At 41.9% G+C, this 24,036-nt stretch overlaps 1 protein-coding gene across 2 annotated transcripts in view; it reads left to right on the top strand.

Moving 5' to 3' along the window:
- The window catches only part of LOC116424975 (uncharacterized), a 233,233-nt gene that overhangs the window by 88,821 nt on the left and 120,376 nt on the right, over nt 1-24,036 (top strand). For both annotated transcript variants that reach the window (XM_076369045.1, XM_076369044.1), the window contains exon 2: nt 23,544-23,597. The gene's annotated coding sequence lies outside the window, so the exon portion shown is untranslated. The remainder of the gene's footprint in view (nt 1-23,543; nt 23,598-24,036) is intronic.

Genomic DNA, 24,036 nt, shown 5'->3' with positions numbered 1-24,036 from the left:
CTGTATACCGGGTATCCCGAAATTTTCGGGGAGTTTCACGTTCGCGGACTACAGGAGAAATAAGTGAAAATCATGGAACGATATTCTGTTCGTTTAAAGTCTCATTCTAATTAGAGCATACAGAAAAGTTAGGTAAAATATGATCCGAATTTTTTAATTGGATTCTGTCGTGACGTTTCGAATGAAATGAATTTCGTTCTACGCTTTCAGAGTATTGTTCTCCTCGCGTCAAATCGTGGTTCGTTCATTAGGATACTCGTTAGACACTCGGTACACGCGATATTCATTCTAATGTATTACCGAAGAAACTTCATTTGTTATTGAGATCTCCTTTATTCGAGTTGCACGGTGAGACCTTGTTAAAAATCGTTTCCGCGAAACGATTCTGATGAACGGGAATGCGCGTGAAATACGACGAGGACGAAGATCGTGGAAAGTGGCCCATTTTTGGCTCCGCTCGAAAGCGGAAAATTCATGGGGGACATTCTAAAGTGACTCTTAAAGAATGAAAAATGGCGTAAGTACTTATCCGGGGTGCGATGGGGAGATTACGAGGAGCGAGCGGCGATCTGAAAAAGTGATAATGATCGGACGGACCTCCGCCGATTGCCCCGGCGTAATAACGCTTCATATTTAAACAACATTTATTATTAAACTATTCAACATTCCGAACAAAATAGCTTGCCCAGAAATAACCTCTCATTCAATAAAACCCCCCGAAAGGTACATTAACATTCATGGAACAAGCAATCCCTTTAATCACTTCACATGTACGAACGCTCCAATTAAACCTGCTCGTGCAACTGTCCACTACAAAATTCAAGAGTTGCGAATTAAAACACAATAAAGTCGGAATTACTCCCAAAATTCTCACCAACCGGAAGCCTTCATAATCTATACCACAACGTGAATTCCATAAATACTAAAATTCCATTGAAACAATCATTGAACCCATCCAACAACCCATCGAGTCTCGCTCTTTCGAACAGTCTGCGCGGCGTCCCTAATCGCGGCCGCCATTTTGCCGCAAAAATGGCGCGCGGGTCTGGCCGCGAAACCGCAGCAGACAGATGTGAGTGGAAGCGATCGAGCGACTCGGGCCGCGCGCTTGATCACTGGTATCCGATATCCGAAGCGTTACGCGGCCGAGTCCCGGCGCGAGTAAAACGGAATAAGCACATAATGATACGGCGCGGAAAGAGGAAACGGTACGCGGCGTACGAGGGGTTGGAGCCGGAGGAGGCGTACAGCGCGGTCGTCCGGCGTCTACCCCGCAACCGGCCTTAATCTGCCCGATTATTTCGTTCAGGGATGCCGCGAACAGATGGCGGGTTCCGGCCGTGGAATCAATTTCGAGGAATCAGCCCCCGGGGTCCTTCGCCCCGCTTCTTCACAGAAACATCGGAAATTGGCCTGGACGCCGGTAATTACACGGCCGGTCCGCCGTCCTCTAACCGTGGAGGGCCCCCGCGCGCGGCGTATTTTCGGCACCGAGCACCGTCCATTATCCTAATTTCGGTTAAACCGCGGAGGAACGGCGCGCGGCGCCGCTGGGAATCCCCGGGCTCGATTTTTCTGCCGAACACGGATCCCCTTTATGAGAACGCTCGCGGAATCCCGTGCGCAAACAAAGAAAGCCGAGCCGGGGAGTAGAAAAACGACCGGCGCTGCATTCGATTTCGGCTCCCGCGAGGATATCCCCGAGCGGGGGATAACGCGTTCTTTTGATCCTGGCCCACTGCCGATTCCGGCTGATCGGATTGAAGGCGGCAACCACGCCGGATCCTCGATAGTCGTAAACCTGATAGAGGATTACGCCGGTAATGGCGGCGCGCCGGAGTTCTCGGGATTACGGGCACGGATTCGAGCCGTTTGCGCGCGGCGGAACGTCGGACGAGGCCCGCGAACCGCCTAGCCCGGGCCGTAGGCTACGCGCTAAGATGCCCGTAGGTCATCGGCCACCCGAAATCGTGATCTGTGGAGCGAACTCCGGCCGAACTGCGGTCGTCGGTTTACAACCGGCGAACTGTGCCGCTAAGATGCTCGAACTGCGCGCTAACTATGAGCAATGGTACATCGTAAAGTGGCCGGTTAAGTGTCCGGGACTCCGGGAATCGATACGACGGAGGATGATACTCGTCCCTGCGATTCCTCGGAAGAGTATAAGAGTTCCAGCGGTTTGTAAATTGATCTCCGTCGTGAAACGCGGGCAGATTCTGCGGAGATTGAACGAGTAGCGTCGGAATCTTTGGACTCTTACGGTTAGCTCCGAGTTCCGAACCCGACGATTCGGGGTTTAGAGGCAAGGACATAAGTCTCGGGCTAAGATTCTCGGATAGAAATGCTGAGATACTTATAACCTGTTCGAAGTCCTTAAGATTCGAAGATCTTAGTCTCTAGAATGCAAGGTTCGGAGTCTATTCATCTAAAAGACTCTCCAAGTTCATTGAATCCTAGACCGAGGAGTCTTAATCTTGTGTTAGGAGAGTAGACTCAGCGTCATTAACGCTAAAGCGTCCATAAATCTGCGTTCTACATCTGTTCCCGTGCCGCGGCTGATTCGGTCGACAAGCTCGTTCCTTCCCTCGACGGTTTCTCCGCCAAAAACGGGACGAAACCGGTGTATAACCCGATCCGTCGTTAAAAGCTCCGTTTCTAGCGCTGGCTGGTGCCCGTTCCGTGTTAATCCGGCAGCCGACGTCGCGATGATGCACGATTTCCTCGAAGGGGAAAAGGCATTCCCGTTTCGGGACCGGATTCCCGGCGCGTCTCGAAATACCGTGGGCTGCCGGCGACGTTCGCGTGAATCGTTACACGGCTGAAATACGGCGTTCAATGAACAGACGGGCCGTGCACGTGCCGCGTACACGGGCGACGCCTCTCCGCCGCCATTCAGCGCCGACCGAGTTAAAACTGTTCCAGCAGAAGCGGAGTTATTCTTAGCTTCCCGACGCGCGCGCCTCGGCCGACCGGCCGGAAACGTGTAACTGGAGCACGCGTCCGCGTTGCCGCTACCGGAAGAACAACACACCAAGCCGCGGGGCGAAGTTGTCGTAAAGTCGCGCGAGAACCGTGAACTGTTCGTATCGGCGGTGTCAGAGTTGGGGGACACGTGAGCTGATCGATAGATTGTTTTCTGGCACTTTCTTGCGATAGCGATAGTAGTTTATTAACGATTGGTAATCGATGCGCGATGGTTCTATGAGCTGAATTGATAGTTTAGTGGTGGAGGATATGAAGAATGATCGATAGATTGAGGTTTTTGTAGACATTCTTATAATATTGGTGATAGTAATTTGTTATCAATTTATTAGTAATCAAAGTGCCATAATTTTGTAACTAAATTGATAGTTTAGAGTTGGATGTCATGTGAACTGATCGATAGATTGTGGGTTTCGTACGCTTTCTTATAGTATTAGTGATAGTAATTTGTTATCAATTTATTAGTAATCGAAGTGCGATGATTTTGTAACTGAATTGATAGTTTAGAGTTGGATGTCACGTGAGCTGATCGATAGATTGTTTTCTGGCACTTTCTCGTGATAGCGATAGTAATTTATTATCGATTGGTAATTGATGTGCGATGGTTCTATAAGCTAAATTGATAGTTTAGTGTTGGAGAACACGTGAACTGATCGATAGACTGTGGTTTCGTACGCTTTCTTAAGATATTAGTGATAGTAGTTTGTTATCAATTTATTAGTTATCGAAGTTCGATGATTCTATAAGCTAAATTGATAGTTTAGAGTTGGTGGATATGAAGAATGATCGACAGACTGTAGTTTTTGTAGACTTTCTCCTAATATTAGTGGCAGTAATTTGTTATCAATTTATTAGTAATGGAAGTGCCATGATTTTGTAACTAAATTGACAGTTTAGAGTTATATATCACGTGAATTGATCGATAAACAGTGGGTTTCTTGCACTTTCTTGTGATATTAGTGATAGTAATTTATTATCGATTGATCAGTAATCGAAGTTCGATGGTTCTATAAGCTAAATTGATCAGAGTACAGACTGTTAAAGTTCTTAATCGCGACGAAGATTTTCTGCATTTCATTTTGAATTTCATTGAAACTCCCACGAGAAAACATTAATTTCTACTCAAGCTGTGCTATTTTTCAAATTACATTGAAGAATTTCGGCGTTGCAGGAAGATGAATTTTGTTTCTTGTCGCGCGCCGTGAAAAGCAGATACGAGCACGCCGATGATTCGTCCGCATTATTCATTCGCGCGATTCCACAGACGCGCGCTTGATAAACGAGACCGCCCGGATATCATGCTCGATCGGCGCGGCGCCGGGGAAATTTGAAAAATACACGACACCCGCCAAATTGGATTTCCCGAAGGGAGCTGATTAACGGCGCGGCCCGGCGGCGTGTCTCGCTGGAACGCGACGGTACCACTGTTCGCTATCGCTCGCGGTGTTAACACTTCTGCTATCGTGTCACCATCATTTTTTTCCCTATGAATCTGTACGACACTTCCGCGCGAATTTTTGATTTCGAAACAAATCGACGGAAACGCGTTCGAAGAATTGAGGTCCGATGGCAATTCAACTCTATTCTATTCAATCATTCTATTAAAATTCCATTTGTATATCAAATCAGACTCAATCTTCATTTTCAACGTGTAAAACTTCAAACACTTCATCGAAATTCCATCGATACGTTAAATTAAAATCTACAATACGCACGATTTTTAGCATTTTGAACACTAGATTTACAAAACCCATCAATTCCACAAATATCGAATCCCTCAATCATTCAGCAGCAATTCAAGTATTCATACAGTCATCCGAATACGCAAAACCGCACCAAAAAATGTTCAGAAATTCACGAAATAGCGAGAAAGTGCTTTCAAACAACATGAATAGTTAAATTACACATGGAATCATTTAAAAAAATTTAAATTCTCATATATGGAGAATTTTTCACAATGCGCATAATTCACTGCTACTCTTCGTAGTACAAAAACAGGTTAGAATGTGCTCTGATCTTAAAGCTACAACTTTCACTTGTACAAACCAACAGATCTTCTAAGAACCATAGAATGCGTTAACTTCACGTATATTTGGAATATTCTAGATTCACAAAAAACGAACATTACTAACATAAAAATCAAAATAATCTAGACTATTCCAACGCTTTGAACATTCATTCAGAACGCGCAGTCGCATTCATCTATTGCGCAGACTCATACATCCATTCCCACAAAGTTGAAAAGTGAATCATCCCGAAAAATTGATCCGCCAGTCCTGTTAGCGAAAACATGTTGCGCCCGCGGAGGGTTAAAATTGGGTACCTGAGTGGCCGATTGCAGATGCAAGGGTTGAACGGTAAGCGTCCCCATTAACGTCCACTCGAAATTTTACACCGGGGTGAATCCGTTAGCGCCGAAGGCCTTAGCCCCGGCCGGCCGCGGGGCGGACAGCCAACGGGAGCATACTATTTCCATTATTCACCGGAAACAACGGAGCATCGATCGGCCGCGGGACCGTTTGAATATTGCACGGGCATAATGCGCCGATATGCCCGGCGCCATTATACTTGCATGCGATTAACGTTTACGCTGCGCGCGGCGGTTATGAATAAAATTCCGCTCTGTCCCGTCCGCTCGCCGAACACGGGGGACTACCTTATTCATTCATCCCGGCGAGGAGCGGAGCTAACGCGCGAACCGGCGATGGGCGAAACGCGACTCGCGGCTGCGAGCCTGTGCGCTTGCCCGCGGATCGCGATAATTGATTGAATCCAACGGATCCGCCGCTTTCACCCCTCGCGACGGACAGCACTCGTCGCGACGGTGACTCGTGAAAGAATATCGTCGATTGCGATTAACCCGTTGGACTATGGTTTCTTCCTCGACTGTCATCGGTACGGCTTTGTCATGGGGGATTTATTGGAAAAGGAGAGATAAGCGTATGTTATGCTTGTTTCATTTTTAGTGTAATATGTAAGGATTTATTTGGTTAATCATTTATTTTGTGAAGTCCTTTAATATCTAAAAAGAATATTAATCCCCCTAATTTTCCCATTTAACACGTTCACGGTATTACTCATCTAATTTAAAGTATCGAAATAAATCAACGTTAATAAGTAAGTGATTCATTAAACGATTTCTCAATATCTACAATTAGGAACGGAAGTGAGTAAACCAGACACGTGAAAAAATTATTATACGATCCACAATTTAGGAGATAATATAGTTAAGTCCAGGAAACAAAAATTAGAAAATGTTTCTTAATACATAATTATTATACAGCACATTCAGAAGCTATACTACTTCTGACCTAGAAAAAACGAGGAACCAAGTAAATGCTTTATATCTAAGGAGAATATTAATTATCCCAATGAAATTGACAAAAATCAGAATATCATGTTGCATTTTGTTTAGAATATTCAGGCGTCACATCGTTACATAGCAGAGCGTTAATCTGCAAACTTCATTTCCTTATTTGTGTGTTCAACACTAGAGGTTTGTTGTGCGCTTTACTTTATTGTTAGAGAAACAGAGGATGTAGATTTTGGTAATTGGAACTTGAAATGCATCAGTTTGCAGAACGTGTTAACGTATTAAATATCGCTTTTAAACCTCATTATCCGTGAAATCGACGGTTTCCGTAAATCCAGCGTTCGTGTACGGAAAGGGTATTTCTAACTGAATAAATTATTCCGAAATTATTGTTATTAGAGACTGTGCTTGATAGAAACACTCTGTCGCCGGTAATTTCCCGTAAAAAGTAACGAATTAGCGAAGGAAAAAGAGCCGCAAGAAAAATGGCGGTCGCCGTCGCGCGTGCATGCGCCATCATGGCGGGTCGTGTCTTCGCCGGGGAATCTCCCGTGACAAAAACTTATCTCTCTTATTGCCGACTAAAAAATAGGGTTAGGTCTCCGGGCTGGGCGAGCTGTAATAACGCGCCCCTCGCGCATAATTCTTTCCGGGTCTTATCGGTACGTGATCTTACAGAAGCATGTCCAAGAGGTTATGGATTTTTTCCAGCGAGTTGACGCGTGACTGTCGCGCGAGTCGATTTTAGTGGGGATAACTGGATGTGGAGCATTAAATTAAAGGGCACTAAAAGTTCTTATAATTCGCGCCTTATTATTAATGTATCTCGAAGGGATCAAGATCAACGCGATATCCCCCTTTGTGTCTCGAAACTGACGCGAAATCTTCGCGACGTGAAATATCTCGTTCGTGGCGTGAGATCAAGCTTATATTCCCGATCTCTCTCGTTCAGTTTCTTAACCCCTTGACCTATAATATCGTGCCAGACTCGCGACGCGAAGTTTGAACCGAATCTGACGAAGAAGTGTTACTTATTATTTCTTAGACAAATTAGATTCGATTCTTCTATTGTCCTCTGTTTTCTATTATAATTCTCTGTTATTCTCTAATGAATTATTAACGATAAAGCAGTGGTATATCATAATTGAGAAACAAATCAAGCAAGACGTTAAAAAGCAATTAATAGCATAAACCAAAAATGTCACACAAACCACCAATTCAATTCAAACTGCGACTTTTAAAAGAATATTTCTTAAAACTTCTCATTCAGTGTCTCATTCATAATCTCAAAAACCTCAAAAAATATCAATTCATCCCAGCTCAACTCCCCATCAAAATCCCTATCGCTGAACACCATCGAGTTTCACTGAAGATAAACTCCCAAGTCGAAAGCAGCGCTTTCGAAAACAGATCAGCGGCGCGTACGGTTTCCGTAGACGCGGGCAATCTACAGGGCGTCCCATTTATCTCGGTTGAAAGTTGGCAGACATTAAAGGCGAGTTCCCCGAAACGCGCCATACGGTCACGAACCGCGGACGCCTGTCGCGGAAGCTTGTCCTCCCTCCGTTTCCCTTCCCTTTTTTTTCCTCCCTCTCTTGTTCCTTTCCTTTTTTTCCCGTGTGTTTCTCCCCATTTCCCTCGACTACACGGACGGGTCGGCGGTAATTGGAGGCGGCGAATTGCTACGTTCGACTTTTCTCGGTTTCCGGAAGCTCTAACCGACCGTTCGGCCCACGAGTGGCGGAGGCCTAGCACTTAACCGTCTGCTTCGTTTCACCGATTCACTCGAGCGATGCACTCGACCGATGCGGCACGTTTCCTTCTCTCTCTCTCTCTCTCTCTCTCTTTTTTTCTCTCTCTCTCTCTGTCTTTCCATCTCTCCCTTCCCCGCTAGCCCCGTTCCTCCGAGCTTTTATTTTTTTTCCAATTGGGTCGACGACTCTCCTCGCTCCATGACTGTTCAGTTTTATATTGATCACACGCTGGGACAGCGCACGAGGAAAAAGGAGAATATGCGAATTCGCGGGAAACAGAGATTGTATTCAACGCCGACCAGTGAAAAACAGAGGTGCCGGCGCACGCGTGCGGTTCCGATTGGAATGGAGATTCCGTGTTACGATTCTTCCCTCTGTCCTCCGCCCACCCCTTCCGACGATCTTTTTTTTTCCTCCGTTGTCGGCCATGGGATTCTTTGTTTAGCGGCGTGTTCTATAAATGGGCCGGGCTCCCGCGCGCTTCGATTACCGGGTTCGTAACAGGTGAATCGGTTGTTATTGAAACGTGCGAACGCAGACGTTCCTTCGGCGCTTCCGGGTTCGAGTGGCCCATAAACGCGTCGAACCCGCCACCGGCCAATTATTCTGTCGAACTTAGGGAATTCGGGGATATTTGTAGGATGTTCTGAAAACATTAAAGTAATTCTTTGTTTCGCTGTATTTTAATCTTTCATTAAAATACACTCCACGCGCATTCGTCCTGCGTTCGACGACTACACGCCCCATTTTTCGATTTTATTGCAGAACGAGATGTTTTCCCAACTAAATTCCACGGTCAACTAGTCAACTTACGAAACAGAAATACTCAATTTCGTAATTTCACTTTAGATTCGTGTCACCTATCTAAAATATCACGTTAATGCGCAATTAAATCGCTAGACTAAAAATCTCTTAAAAAGAAGCGAACTCTCGATGCCCGGAATGCGTCCGACAAAAAATTGCTCCAGTTCCCGAAGCGTTCAGCCGGTAACTCTCCGATCCAGACCGAACAGTCGCGCGATGACAATTCAATCGAGAATGCCCGTGGAATCGCGTTAATAGGCCCGACATTACCGTGCCACCGTGTCGGCCATAAATTGGAAAGCGAAGTCGTAAGCCGTACTCGAAAATAACGAATTTCCGAGTGCGAGAGTGCGTTGCCCCGGCTACCGGGAACTGGGTTCAATTTCACTAGCAGATGGTATCGCGGCGACGGGGGCGAGGGGCCGCCGGGTAGTAGTTATAAAATCTGCCGTAGGTGAAAACTAGTTTCACGATAAACTATGGGGGCTCGTATCGCGCGATCGAAATTCCTTTTCCGTCGATCCGCCCTTTCTCTCTCTCTCTCACTCTCTATTTTTTTCCATTCGCGTTTCATTCGTTTCGATTCGGACCGGGGGCCTGGCCCGAGAATATTCCCCCCGCGACCGGGTCGATCGCGAAATTGCCGCGGCAAATGGAAAATCTCTGGATAACGTTCGCGCCAGATCATCGGGCCCGCGTGTGTCGTCGCCAGGAAGAAAATGGATTGTCCTGCGCGCGGTCGAAACGCTAACGATCTATTATTTCGCGGTCGTTTCGATTCCTGTTTTTCACCTGCTACCGCTTTTCCCTTCAATTTTTGTTGGCCCGCGCGTATGATGTTTAATTAAATTCCCGCGCGGTCGTTCGTGTTTCATCTCTGTCCTTCGACAGTGTTCTAGGGTGAACTGGTTTCACCGGTGGATCTGTCGGATAGAAATCGTTTCGGATTTCTTCTTTTTCTTCTACTCTTTGGAATATTCTTTGGAATATTAATCTCATTGTGATTTGCTTGACCAGTTAAGTGACTGAGAGTCACCTCTCGAGTGCAAAGGGTTAATTTCTTAGATGCATCTGTGACCCTGAAGCAAATCGAATTACTATAATTTACAATTTCATTAAGAGTCATTCTAGAGTCATTAAATTACTCTAGAAATCTTCATCGTGTCACTCCTCATTGTACGGCAAGGGGTTACCCTTAGCGAACGAAAATTCTATGAAATATACAGAACCTTCGGCAGATGAAACTAAATTACAGATCAATTGCTTAAATAATAAAAAAAGGGAACTACGTAGTAATCTCTTGCGGTTTCAGTGGCTAAGTCATTTGTTTATTATTTAGTTAACCCTTTGAACTCCGTAGGCTCCAATATTGCACCAGTTCTAATATTAAATATTTTAATGAATATTAAAGGAACTACCCTAAAATTATTCGATTCTCCACACATGCAAATTTTCTACTGAGAAGGGAAGTAAAAGATCGAAGAAATGTTATAGTATTTCTAATTTTCGCTAGGAATACTATAAAAATTAGTTGCAGTTGCTGATAGATTGCAAAACAACCTGGAGTGCTAAGGGTTAACCCTTTGAACTCTGTAGTCTCCAATATTGCACCAATTCTAATATTAAATATTCTACTGAATCAAAGGAACTACCCTAAAATTAGATCTTCTATTATTAATTATTAGATTCTTATTAAAACATCGAAGGAATGTTACAGCATTTCTCATTTTCCCTAGATATCCCATAAAAATCAGTTGCAGTCGCTGACAAACTACAAAACCATCTAAAGTGCTTAAACTTCTAATCTACAAATCCGTACAACATTAAAACAATCATTTTCCTTCTTAACTCACGCGTGTTCTCGTTCAGTTCGTTCCAAAGAAGTCGCATATAACTTATTGAGAAACGTTGAATGTTTCCAGTGAAAGGCTTCCGAGTGCAAAGGGTTAAACACCGCCCCCATCGACGCGGGGGCCGTTTGACTGACAGATTTTTCGATGGAGCGTCATTCAAATGAACACGTTACTTTTCCAGCTGAATCGACCTCTTTGTTCGCGGCGTGCGGGTTGTGTAATCTTCTCCTTTCATAACGCGCGTGTCAATCAGCGGCCGCGTACTCCGACTACCCGAGCGAAGCTCGATTCGATTCCGACCGTGCTCTCGACTCTCCCCCCGCCGATCACCGCGGAACGCCGCGCGAACGGTGGATCGGTCGCCCTTCGTTTAACGATATCGACGGTAAATAAATATTGCGTTGACGCGGTGGACGGCCGCGATACGCCTTCGCCAATCTGCCGCGTGAAAGGAACGCGTCGACGTTTTATTTCCGCGGGCACGATATGGAAAATCGGGGAGAAAGGCGGTCCGAATGAAATGTTCGGTATAAATTATACCGCGCGGAGTGTCGATGGAAATTTGTCTCTCCCAGGGAAACGTGCGACGCGATTTCGAAGAAGGGGGCGTGATGTGCGTATAACGAGATACGGGTTATAATAATAGTGGTGTTTATATTTCCGGGGATATCGCGAATTTTCTCGGATCGACGAAATACGATTGATAGTAATTAACCCTTTGAACTCTGTAGATATTGCAGCAGTTCTAATATTAACCCTTTGCACTTCGAAGTTTTAAAGGGGTAGAGCAGAGGGTTAAAGCATTGGAATATTTTAGACTAAATTGAGTTTCTCTATATTGATTTTTGTTAATTTCTTATGAATCTAGAATATTCCAAATATACGTGAAGTTAACATTTTGCACTCCGGAGTTTTTCACTGGAAATATTTCAATATTTTCTGATGAGATGAAGACGATATTTTGTGAAACTAACTTGATAGAGAAATTCACGTGAATTGACGAACACAGCTATTTTACGTGAATATTTCTCAGTTTGATGCATTATATGAAGTATAATATTAAATATCAAACTTTATAGCTTTATAATATTAAATATCAAACTTTATAGCTTTATAATATTAAATATCAAACTTTATAGCTTTATAATATTAAATATCAAACTTTATAGCCTCACTGTAGGAAATCAAGTGGTGAGTCACCTCCCGAGTGAAAGGGTTAAATATTTTAATGAATTTGAAGAAAACTACCTTAAGATTATTAGATCTTTCAAATATAGAAAGTTTGTACTGAGAAGGGAATTGAAGGTCTAAGAAATGTTATAACATTGTTAATTTTCAATAGGACTACTATCGAAATTGGTAGCAGTTGCTGACATATCACGAAACAATGTGGAGTGCTAAGGGTTAATATTATTAAATATTTTAGTATTTTAGAATGTTTAATATTTTGAATTAAACTTTGTATCGCTATGTGGAATATTTAAGTGAAACAGCTTTGTTACTTGATTTATCTGCGAATTATCGTTAACTTAGTTTCAGAGAATGTCTACGTCTCGTCGGAAAGTGTTAGTATTAGAATATTAATATATCGAATAACGATTAACCCTTCGCACTCGGAAGTTTCTCACTAATATTCAACAGTTCCCGACGAAGAGGATATTAATTGAAACTTGAAATTACATACATTGAGAGATAAAGCTGTTTTATTCCAATATTTCATGTGTCAAGGCATTATGCGAAGTTCAACGTTAAATATCAGATTTATTACATTGATGAACAAAGCTGTTTCCAATATTCCCAAGTTTAGAATATTTTAATTAACACGTTGAATGCTGTAAGGGTCACCGGTGACCCCCAACTAAATCGAATTACTATAGTTCACTCAATTAAACCATGATTATTTAAAAACATTTCTATATTATAAATAAATTCTAACTAATATGCTGACATTGAGCTAGATGAACCTGCAAGAATAATGCAATTCAATCGAATGATTTAATATCATATTTCTTCCATTTCAAGTATTTTGTACCATGGAATCGTGCGGCATTCAACGTGTTAATAAAGGTTGAGTTTTCTCGAACGTAGAATGATCTAATGAATAATCTCGAAATTGTTTCCCAATCTATGGAATTTAGAACCAAGATACTTAGTCATCTGTGTACGCAAAGAAAAGTATATTTCACGGTATGCGGCGGGTTGATTCGGCGTCGTACGAAATAATCGATCGAAAAACATTCGGAACCAGTTCGCCGTGGAAGCTCGATCCTCTAATTAAGTGGTCGCCGCGCGAACAAGCGGATCGTGTAAGTATGCAGAGTCGGGGGGGGGTAGTTGGGAGACTCGTCCGTCACGTCGCGCGTGAACGGTACCGCTTATAGCCGGGCAAGTTCGATGCAGTTCCGTTTATCACTCGAGTATTATTTATTCAGTCAATCTTACGGAAGAACCGAGCTAGACGTTTTCCTCTTTTCCGCCTGCGCCACCCCCCCCCCCCGGCACGCCCCCCATGAATGATTCATGGGCGTGAAAAACCGTCCGCGAGTTTCTCGGTAATTTCCCACCCCCGCGCCGCCCGGTTCCGGCGTTTTTCTCGCCGGTCAGAAACGCGAAAAAGTTTCCCGTCGGCGTCGCCCGCTTGTATTTCCATAATAAAATCGACGCTGCGTCTAAAGATCCGTCGGGGAACCGATTACCGCGTGCCCATGCGGAGGCCCGTCGAGGAGTCCCTGTTGTTTCCCATTTTCCGTTTCCTGTTTTCTAATTTCGGAACGTGGAGTGTGGTGAATTGGTAGCGAGAATCGAATTTCTGGATAGGGAACGTAGTAAGTGTATAAGTGGCATTCTAAAGTATTTGGAGTAGCTAAGGTATGGAGAATATTTAAATGTTGAGTATATGTAGGTGTTGAGGATATGTAAGTACTGAGAATATTTAAGATGGAGAATATTTATAGTGTTTATTTGATTTCAGGATGGAGAATATTGTAAGTTATATAGTAGTATTCGAAAATATTTAGAATATCTATTTAATTTCAGGATAGAGAATATAGTAAGTTATATAGTAGCATTCTAGGATATTTAGAATGTCTAAAATAATTGAGAATATTTAAGTATTTTGAATACTTAAAATATCTATTTGATTCTAGGATAGAGAATATAGTAAGTTATATAGTAGCATTCTAAAATATTTAGAATATCTATGTGTGGAGAATATTTAAGTACTGAGAATATTTAGAATATCTATTTAATTTCAGGATAGAGAATATAATAGTATTGAGAATACTTGAGGATTTTGAATATTTAGAATATCTATTTAATTTCAGGATAGAGAATATAGTAAGTTATATAGTAGCATTCTAAAATATTTAGAATATCTAAAGTATGGAGAATACTTAATTATTTTGAATATCTAAGTATTGAGAATACATAACTATTTATAATATCTAAAGTATTCAGACTACCTAAAATATTTAAAATATCTAAACTATCGAGAATATTACTATATATCTCTTATATTCAGTAATAATGGGAATCAAATATAGAATGTCATCAAGTGTCCAATAGTATATACAATTAAATTAAACTAATTCGACTTTCGGAAACTGTTTCGAATTTCACTGTCGAACCGTTTCATTGACATCCCGATAATATCATTTTATCAATTCTTTCGGCTTCCGTTTCGCAAATTTAATTAGTTTGATGGCTCGGCGAGTGACTCAATTATTCACAGTGGTCGGTTTAGCAATTCGATTCTGGATATCCGCGGCGGTTCATTATTGCGCCGGCGAATAATTTGCGATAATATCGATTATTTTTAATCTTCGATTTGAACTCGCGATCTGATTACGTTCCGTTCGTCCCGGCGAGATTCGTGTTTTCCCGGTTGACCTACGCGCCGAACGAACGGGCCAGGCCCCGGTGAACACCTGTTGTATCATTTTTCTTCGATCGGCCTGCAACTGTCATTCATCGTAATGATATCCGACGGCGCGCACCGTTATTCGCCTCGAACGTGACTGATTCCTCTCCTTTCTACCTGGAATTCCGGCGTGTCTTACCCGAAGACAGAGTGTGTCTCTGCGTTATTGCATATCAGCGACGTAATCGCGGGCTTTAACACGTTCGCTGCCACGGGAATCCAAGCTATCGCTTATTCTTTCGTAACGGAGATAAATGATATTAGAAACACCGATCGATGATTGATTAACAACCTGATCGCGATAACGATTCATGCTGATTAACCCTTCGCACTCGGGAGGTAACTCTTACTCACCACTTGATTTGATGTAACAATTATAAGATCTTTTGAATAATAAATTTTGCATTAATACATGAAATAATGAAACAAAACTTAGTAATTTGTTTTCTTATTATTTAGTTTCAGAGAATGTCGTCTGTCTCATTGTAAACTGTTGAATATATCTGGTAAAAAAGTTTATAGTGCTAAGGGTTAATAAATTGAATCTTTGCAATCATAGATCTTGATTATCTATAGAATAAAGTATATATATTTCTCTTATTTTCTAGTATTTGAAAATTCCATATCTAGTTTCATCATTCTAAAAGATCTTCCATTTCTATGAAAACAGGTTTCTAATAATTCTAAAAATTTTTATTTACCCCTTAACCAGTTAACTGTGTTTGACGAGTATACGATTATTTATTTTTTGAAACAAACATGTAATTCTTCTGCGTTTCGCTTTAGTTCTTCGTTAGGATATATTTTAAGTGCGTTTGGCCTGCATTTAACGAGTATACACTTCATTATTTACTAAATTCCACACTTAACTGATTAATATTCAATTTTCATATTTAACTCTTTGCAGCTAATCACACTTACCCTGTTATCTGGTTAGATACGCTGTTCGACACTGTCATTCAACATGAATCATGCTTTATATCAAAATTGTGTTCAATTGAAATGAACTCGTCAATTATCATTATCATCAGTTAACCAAGCCGTACAGACTCGTTGTAACAGTTCTTCCTGAGGAAATACCTGACGTTTTCCGGGTTTGGGCAATGACACGATGACTTTTAATGGTCCACTGTCGGTCCGGCATGTTCCCATCGTGCCGCGCTGGGAGCGTAAAGCCTGCGAGATCTAATCTTCCATCCTCCACGACTCCGGGTACTGTATGATCTTCGGTTAATCAGCGGAGAACGTAATACCGGGTTACCTTCGTCATTTCCAGCTGAAGGAAGGGCACATTATGTATCGCGCGCGATGGATTGAGGGGTTATACCATCGTGAAACGTGTTCAAACCCCTCAGCGAATATTCTTACAATAAAACTGTAACACCTTTTGCTTTTACATTTCCGATGGACGTTTATATTCTTTCCAGCTACGTCCGTAATTCTTCCTTCACCGAGGAAAATTTTTCATTGATTACAATACGCGATCCCGAACTGTTTGAATATTCTGGAGGCTTGTTTCGTACACCTCGAAAAATTCGAAAATTGAAGAAACTATGAAAGTGTGAAAACGCGAATATTTCGAAGTCTGGAACTTCGGAAGCTTAGCAGCTTAAAAGCTTGAGAACTTGAAGGTTTGAAAAATTGAATGGCTGATAGCTTAACAGCTCGAAACTGTAAACGTTCGAAAATCCGAAGAATATTCGGAAGTTGAAAACAGCTTAAAAATGTATATACTCGAAAATTTGTCATTGATTACAATACGCGATCCTGTATCAGAGAGGGTGGAACTGTTTGAATATTCTGGAAGCTTGTTTCGTAAACCCCGAAAAATTCGAAAAATTGAAGAAACTATGAAAACTCGAACACTTCGAAGTTTGGAACTTCAGAAGCATAGCAGCTTAAAAGCTTGAGAGCTTGAAGGTTTGAAAAATTGAATGGCTGATAGCTCAACAGCTCGAAACTGTAAACGTTCGAAAATCCGAAGAATATTCGGAAGTTGAAAACAGCTTAAAAACGTATATACTCGAAAATTTGAAAATCCCGAGGCGCGTATATTCCGGAATCGACTGAAATTAGACCGTGCTAACAAAGCGGGCTTCGGGAACAAAGTTCCATGGCAGTTAATTACTTCGAAACCCATAAAACCCACTCGATAATGAAATATTCACGGAACTGTAACGCCCGATGCTCGGAGCCCTTCGAGAGACTGCGAGCCGGAGGGCTTCCGACGTCTTATCAGCCGGGTTTCCCCGGCGGGGCGACGATTATCCACGGTCGAGCGGTCGCGGCCGGTGGCCGGCGCGTACAGCCGCCTCCTTTCATATTGGAAAAGGAGAAAAAAAGGGTGGAATTGCGTCCACGATCGTAACGCGGCTCGTAAAAAGTCGGCGGCGCTCGGTGCGATAAGATTCCCGTTTCGGTGCCTGTGGACAGACGATTCGTTATTCCGGCTCGGGACGAAACGCGAGTGGAGTGTACGGTTTTGCGCGACGATAGGGGCCCGATAAGGTCGCCGCCAACGTCGCTGGGGAGGAAGAAGAGGGCTAAGAGGAAGGAGGACTCTCGAGCGGGCTCTCCTTTTTCGGGGAACCGTTTGGAACACGTTCGCTACCGACGTTTGATCCGGTAACAGGCTTCTCCTGTTTTTCGACAAATTTAATGAGAACATTTACTACGAAGCACTTATATTTTCATTTCAGATAAAAATGTTAAACTTTTGAGAAATGTGTTGCTTGAATTTTTTAGAGCACGTTTCTCTTGCTTTGAGAGTGTTTTAGTTTTCTCGCTTATAAGGGAAAATACTTCAAAGAGTTCGATTTCTAGTTGATTCGATGATTATCGTCGGTACTCATGAATCTGATTAATTTTATATTAAGAACTTCTTTTCCTTGAATACCTACAGTATCTATTTACTATTTACCGTTGAAACTCATCCGTCATCGTGGCAATTTATGCTTTTCTATTTTTCGTAGGATGCTTTTCACTTTATTTTAACCTTCTACGAAAAAACTCGCAGATCTTGGTTGTTCGTCACGTAAAAATATTGTATCAGCCTCAACTGGTACACACTATAGGAAAGGTTCGTCTGTAAACAATAACAGCTGTTCTTGTTGCACGCGCCATTTTGTAATGGCGATTTCAAGAATTTATTCAAGAATCTTGGAATGTTAGAAATAATGAATGTTTATGGAATAGATTCATCTTAAGTACTTAACACTAGAACTACCGAGGATTTAATACGATTGATATGTAATCCATATAAAAATTGTAACAATAGATTATTTTCAGTTTCTTCAGGCATTCATTATAGTACTCAAATGAAGCTATTCATCTTCAAAATCATTTCGAATATTCAATACTTCTAAGATATCAATCATTGCGAAACGAAACAATTGAAACCAGTCATTTTGACTGTTACGGTAGTTCTAGTGTTAACCCTTTGCAGATTGTCGGCATTTCGAGGTGAAATGTTTATATTTGGAAGACTAAGTCGTAGACAAGTAGTTTCCTTTTTTATTGATTAAGCGATCGATGGATAATTTAACTTTTCTTACGAAAATGTTTGGAGAAGTGTTTCATTTGAAGGAAATATTCCAAAGTCCGAGTCAGCCTTCGAATAAAATATGCGTAGACGCTGCTTGAAAAAGTTGATCGTAGCGAATAAAGTAGTTTACGTTTAAAGCAACGAGGAAGATTTCGAATGAAATGAATTATTCATCGTTCGCTGTTTGAAATAGTATGTTCATCCGGGTGGGTCTCCGTTTCTGTCCCCGTGCACGCTCGCATGCCAACGACGATGACCGTCGAGCCACTCGTATGCACCACTGACCTTTCGAGTCCGTTGCAGCCCTTTCATTCGCCGGGGTTGCATTCTTAGCCGCGCGGGAGCAACACGTGGCTAGGGGCTGAAGGGTGGAACGGGGAAGCCTCGATCTAGTGATTTTTGTCGTTTCGACGTCACTCGTGCGTCGAAATGATAGGAAAACCGCTCGACCGGCACGGCCGCATGAAACTCTTTGACCGAGCGTGGCCAAGGGAGTGAAAAGTCACTTGGACGCCGCGAGTTTCCCGCGGCAAATGGAAGTTCCGTGGGCACGTTCTTTCGAGAAAAATCCTTTACACTCGGAAAAATTGCGAAATATAAGAATTTTCTTTGTTGTTTACTGCATCGGGGATCGAAATAAGAATCTCGTGAGTCGATTCGAAGGTTCAAGGGTTTAATTGACTATGAGAATTCAGCTATCTAGAAATACATTTACATTATATCATTGTCAAATGAAATACACGTACAACAAAATTTCGAAGATTCCAAAGAAAATACAAGAATTTTCTCTACTGTTTATTGTATCAGTAGTTGAAATGAAAATCTCACAATTCGAAGCATCTTTCGCAGCTTCGACTACGAGAATTCATCTATCTACAAACACATTCACATTCCGTCATTATCAAATGAAATACACGTGAAACAAAATTTCGAAGATTCCAAAGAAAATATAAGAATTTTCGTTGTTTATTACGTCAGTGATCGAAATGGAAATCTCACAAGTCGATTCGAAGCATTGTTCGCAACTTTAATTGACAATGAGAATTCATCTATCCAGAAACACATTCACATTCCACGATTATCACGCGAAACACACAGAAAATTCCGAATATTCCAAACAGAACCGTCATCCCGTTAAACGTTTCGTTCCAAGAAACCCCCCTAACGTCGAAGATAATACTCGGGAAAGCTAGCTCGCGCATACAAGTTCCACTTCCAGGGAAAGTATGTAAATGTCCATTCAGGCATATTCAGGCGTCTAATAAAAGGTTAAGAAAGAATCCTTTGTCCGCGGCGTCGGTGGCGGTGTAACACTTTTAAATGAATTTCGCCGACATTAAATTGGGCATAGAGAAACGAACAATGGGCCCATTGTGACGGAAATAATGAAATAATCGAGGCGCCCGGGGCCGGCCGTACGGTTGCCGTAATAACAACAATAAAACCCCGGGAAACCGTTCTTATCGACGGGAAAAGGGGTGTTCCGCCGTTAATTCGTATTCGTTAAGCGCGGCGCGCGGCATTTGCATACGTTTCCATGTTTCGTCGGAGGCGCGGCCGCGCCCGTGGACCCTGAAAATTACAATTTTCCCATCGGCCACTCGGGTCGACTCTCGATTTCTTTTAATCATCCGGCACGCATCTGGATATGTAAATACATACCCGCCGCCGCGCTACCTGGCTTCGCTGAATTATACGCCCGGCGAAGGTGTAACGTGTTCATCGGGCCGAGCGTTCGTTCACGTAGCTCGTTTATATTTAAATGAGCCGCGTTGATTCGATATTGTGTAAGGACACGCGCGCTCCGCTCCCGTCTTTTCTCGCGCGGGGCGACGCTCTGAATACGAATACGAACGCGCGCGCGTTTTTCGGGACCGCCCACGCGATGCGGGAACCAGACCGAACGGGCGACGGGACCAGGAACGTTTTTCCGCCTCCCTCGCGACTCGTGGCTCTGGAAAGGTCCCGAGGCGAGGGACAATTTTAGGAGAAGTTTCCTGCTGGATCTTCGTGAATGGAAATGCCGGAAAAATTGTTTTCCGCGGCTGGAGTCTCGGCGGTTCGGCTGGACCGGGCGAAATTCATATGCGAGTCGCTCTGAATGAGGTTTAAAACGGAACTTTTTTCTCCTTTTTTCTGAAAAATGAACTTTTCCACGGTTTCATTTATCTGTTGGAATATGTATGTATAATATAAAACCCACACTACTATCGACGCGATCGACACTCTTAAAATTGTAGGATTAATTTGTTAAAAATCCCAGGTTGCCGTGGTGAGAAATAGAAAGAAACGAGGACTAAACAAGAGAATTTTTTTTCAGAAGAAACTGTGTAATATATGAGAATAATGGAATTGGTGACAAGTTTATTGAACGGTTTAATTGACTTGGTTTGATGGAATGTATAAAAATTGTGGTTATTAGTGGTTTCGTGAGGTTTGATCGGTGAGTTGTTAATTGTATTTAGTTGATAGGATGAAATAAGGGTAAATGATTTTTGTGTTGACAAGATAATAGTTACTGCGTTAGTAAGTTAATTTGACACTCAGTGATTGATACAGCGAAACTAAAGTTGAATATTTCATATTTCAAATTAAACTTCGTATTACGTGAAATATTGAAATAAAACACCTTTGTTGCTTGATTTATCTGTGAATTATCGTTAAATTAGCTTCAAACAATATCGCCTGTATCCCGTTTAAAAGAGTTGAATATTTCCATTGAAAAACTTTCGAGTGCAAAGGTTTAATAATAGGGTGCAGCGGAAATGAATGATTTTTGTGTCGACGCGAATGGTAATATGTATACAATGCGACACAGTTATTCACATTAATGCTTTATTCCGTGAATTTGTTAATTTACCTTGTACATTGTTCGTACCTACACTCGCGAATCATTATTCACCGTCGTTCACCGTCGGCTTCGAATTTCCCATTCAAATTACGTGTAGTATCTGTCGTTCATTTAATTTATCAACTTTGAGCCAGCTTTATAGCTTCGCTCGAAGCACTACGAAATTAATATGAATACCATAAATTCCAGTATAATTTTCTGTATCATCTAAACACACCGCTGATTATATGTTTTTTCATCGTTGGCTATAGTTACACCGCACTTCACAAAATTCACGATCGATGAATACATTAAAAACCATAATTAAAGAAAAATAAGGAGAAACAGCGGTAAAATTGAATTCCAATGTAATTCACTCTATCGAAACATGAAACTAATTTCCCTAACCCTAAATTGACCGGAAGTGTTATAAATTAACTTACCCCCGAGTACCAGTCAAAATGACTGGTTTCGATTTGTTTAGCAATGATTGATATCTTCGAAGCATTGAACATTCGAAATGATTTTGAAGATGAATAGTTTCATTCGAGTACTATAATGAATGCCTGAAGAAACTGAAAACAATCTATTGTCACAATTTCTATAGGAATTACGTATCAATCGTATTAAATGCTGGGTAGTTCTAGTGTTAAGTGAAACTATATATTTTCAAGATCATTTCAGATATTGAATACTTTGAAAATATCAATAATTGTAAATGAGAAAACTGAAGCGCCTAGCTATAGTAATAATGAATGCCTGAAGAAACTGGAAATAATCTATTGTCACAATTTCTATAAGAATCGCGTATCAATCATATTAAATGCTCGGTAGTTCTAGTGTTAACATCGAATTCATCGTTCTCGCTTCCCTATCGTCAGTCGTTATCCAGAACAAACGTGGATCTCGAGCATCGAATTCTTTCTCCAATAAATCATTAACAGCAAGATACTTCTATCCAGCACAGTTGCGAAAGAGCTCGCGGAACAAAGGGTTAAATTCTCTGTCGCGCGGCGGAGGGTGCACGTTCCGACTAGTGCCGCGTAAAGCCGCGTTCACAAGCGTCCGGGAGCGTGGACACCGGTTGTTTTCGCGTCGGGAATTGCGCGAGTGCCCGGGAATGATATACTAACAATAATCAAGCGGACGTAAAATTCACCGGCAGTTAATTTGCATAAGCGTCCGCGCCCCTTTCCCCGGCGCACACGTACGAACAGCGCCACTTACACGCGCAGACGGTCGCGCGGGGAGGCTTTCCGACGCACGAACGCGCGGAGTTTAAATATTTCACGTTTCCACCGGTGCGGGGATAATTACACCTGTTATTTATGGCGCATCTGTCGACGAGTCGCGGCGGGATGACGCGAAACCCGCATCATTCGGCTGAGCGCGTGCTTCGGGGCCGAATGGACGATATCCGAGGCGTGGAAATCTTTGCGATGCTCGACACGCTTCATCGGAGCGTTTAATGTCGTTTCTTTATTTATCGAGAGGACTGGAAATATGGCGATGGAAGAGATAACATGGAAATTGTGGAAAGTGGAGTGAACGAATTGGAAATTTTGAGGTGAAGGTGATATAAGTAGTGTGAAGTGAGAGATGTAAGATAAGGTGAAGATAAATAAACGAATTGATTTGATGCAACAAAACTATGAAGTTGAATATTTAGAATTTTAAATTGAACTTTGTATTTCTATGTGAAATGTTCAAATAAAATAGCTTTGTTGCTTCATTTATCTGTGAATCATCGTCGAATTAGTTTCAAACAATATCGTCTATATCTCGTTGGAAAATGTTGGATATTTCTAATATACGTTCTAAAGGGTTAACCCTTAGCACTCCAGATGGTTTTGTGATCTATCAGCAACTGCAACTAATTTCTATGGTATCTCTAGTGAAAATGGAAAATGCTATAACATACCTTCGATCATTTAATAAAAATCTAATAATTAATAATAGAAGATCTAATAATTTCAGGGTAGTTTCTTTGATTCATTAAAATATTTAATATTACAACTGGTGCAATATTGGAGCCTACAGAGTTCAAAGGGTTAACTTTATTCCAAAACTTCCAGTAGTTTACTTTAGTTATTAATAAGAATAACAGGGGAAAGATGTAAGATAAGGTAAAGATATTAATAAATAAAGGAATTGATAATTTTGTAATAAAAGTAATATGAAATAAAAGATGTAAGAGAAAGATATTGGAAATTTAACCCTTTGCACTCCGTAGGTGCCTCTCAATTGATTTGACACAGTAAAATTATAGGGTTTGACATTTAATATTAAACTTTGTACATCGACATGTGAAATATTAAAATAAAACAGCCTCTTTAATTTATGTACGATTTCTCGTTAAGTCAGTTCGGAAGAATGTCGTTGGTGTTTCATTAAAAAATCTTGAGTATTTCTAATGAGAGACTTCTGGAGTACAAAGGGTTGAATAGTAAATAGTGCAAAGCGTAACAAACAACAGGCAGTTGTAAAATTTGATTTTCAGCGATTCGCCGGTTTCGTAATTAACGAATGTGTTTGATGTTCCAGGTGGAATGGTTTGAATTCTCCCGGGACCAACTGCATCCGGGCCGCCAGCAAGCAGTAAGTAGATTTCGAACAGTGTCCTCTTATCTTCCCGATCTATTCTACCTGTGCGGCAACGCGGATACCTCCCAACTTACTCATCGTTTCGGGGAACCGTTGCTCAACCCGATGATCACGTAATTATCGCCGGCAGAATATCGTTAACCCCGTTGCTCTATGAAGTTTTACAGCTGCGATCCCCGGAACCACTGGGTCATTAACCATTTACAGCCAGGAACAGAAAGAATTCATTGTTAGTCGTGCATTCGCGTTCACCATCGAGTCTGCACGATCGATGACGAACGATTACTTCATTTTACCTCCGAATAATCGAATGATATCACGAACCTCCTTATTCCGCGTGCCTTTATCGTGAACGTTACGTCGGAATCCGAATAGAAAATGCACTTCAAATAATACTATATAATAAAATGATTAACCCTTTGCGCACGGAAAT

Source organism: Nomia melanderi, chromosome 7 (assembly GCF_051020985.1).
Source record: "Nomia melanderi isolate GNS246 chromosome 7, iyNomMela1, whole genome shotgun sequence".
Classification (NCBI taxonomy): Eukaryota; Metazoa; Arthropoda; class Insecta; order Hymenoptera; family Halictidae; genus Nomia; species Nomia melanderi.
The sequence above is the reverse complement of the archived record's forward strand: the minus strand, read 5'-3'. Positions and strand labels throughout refer to the sequence as shown.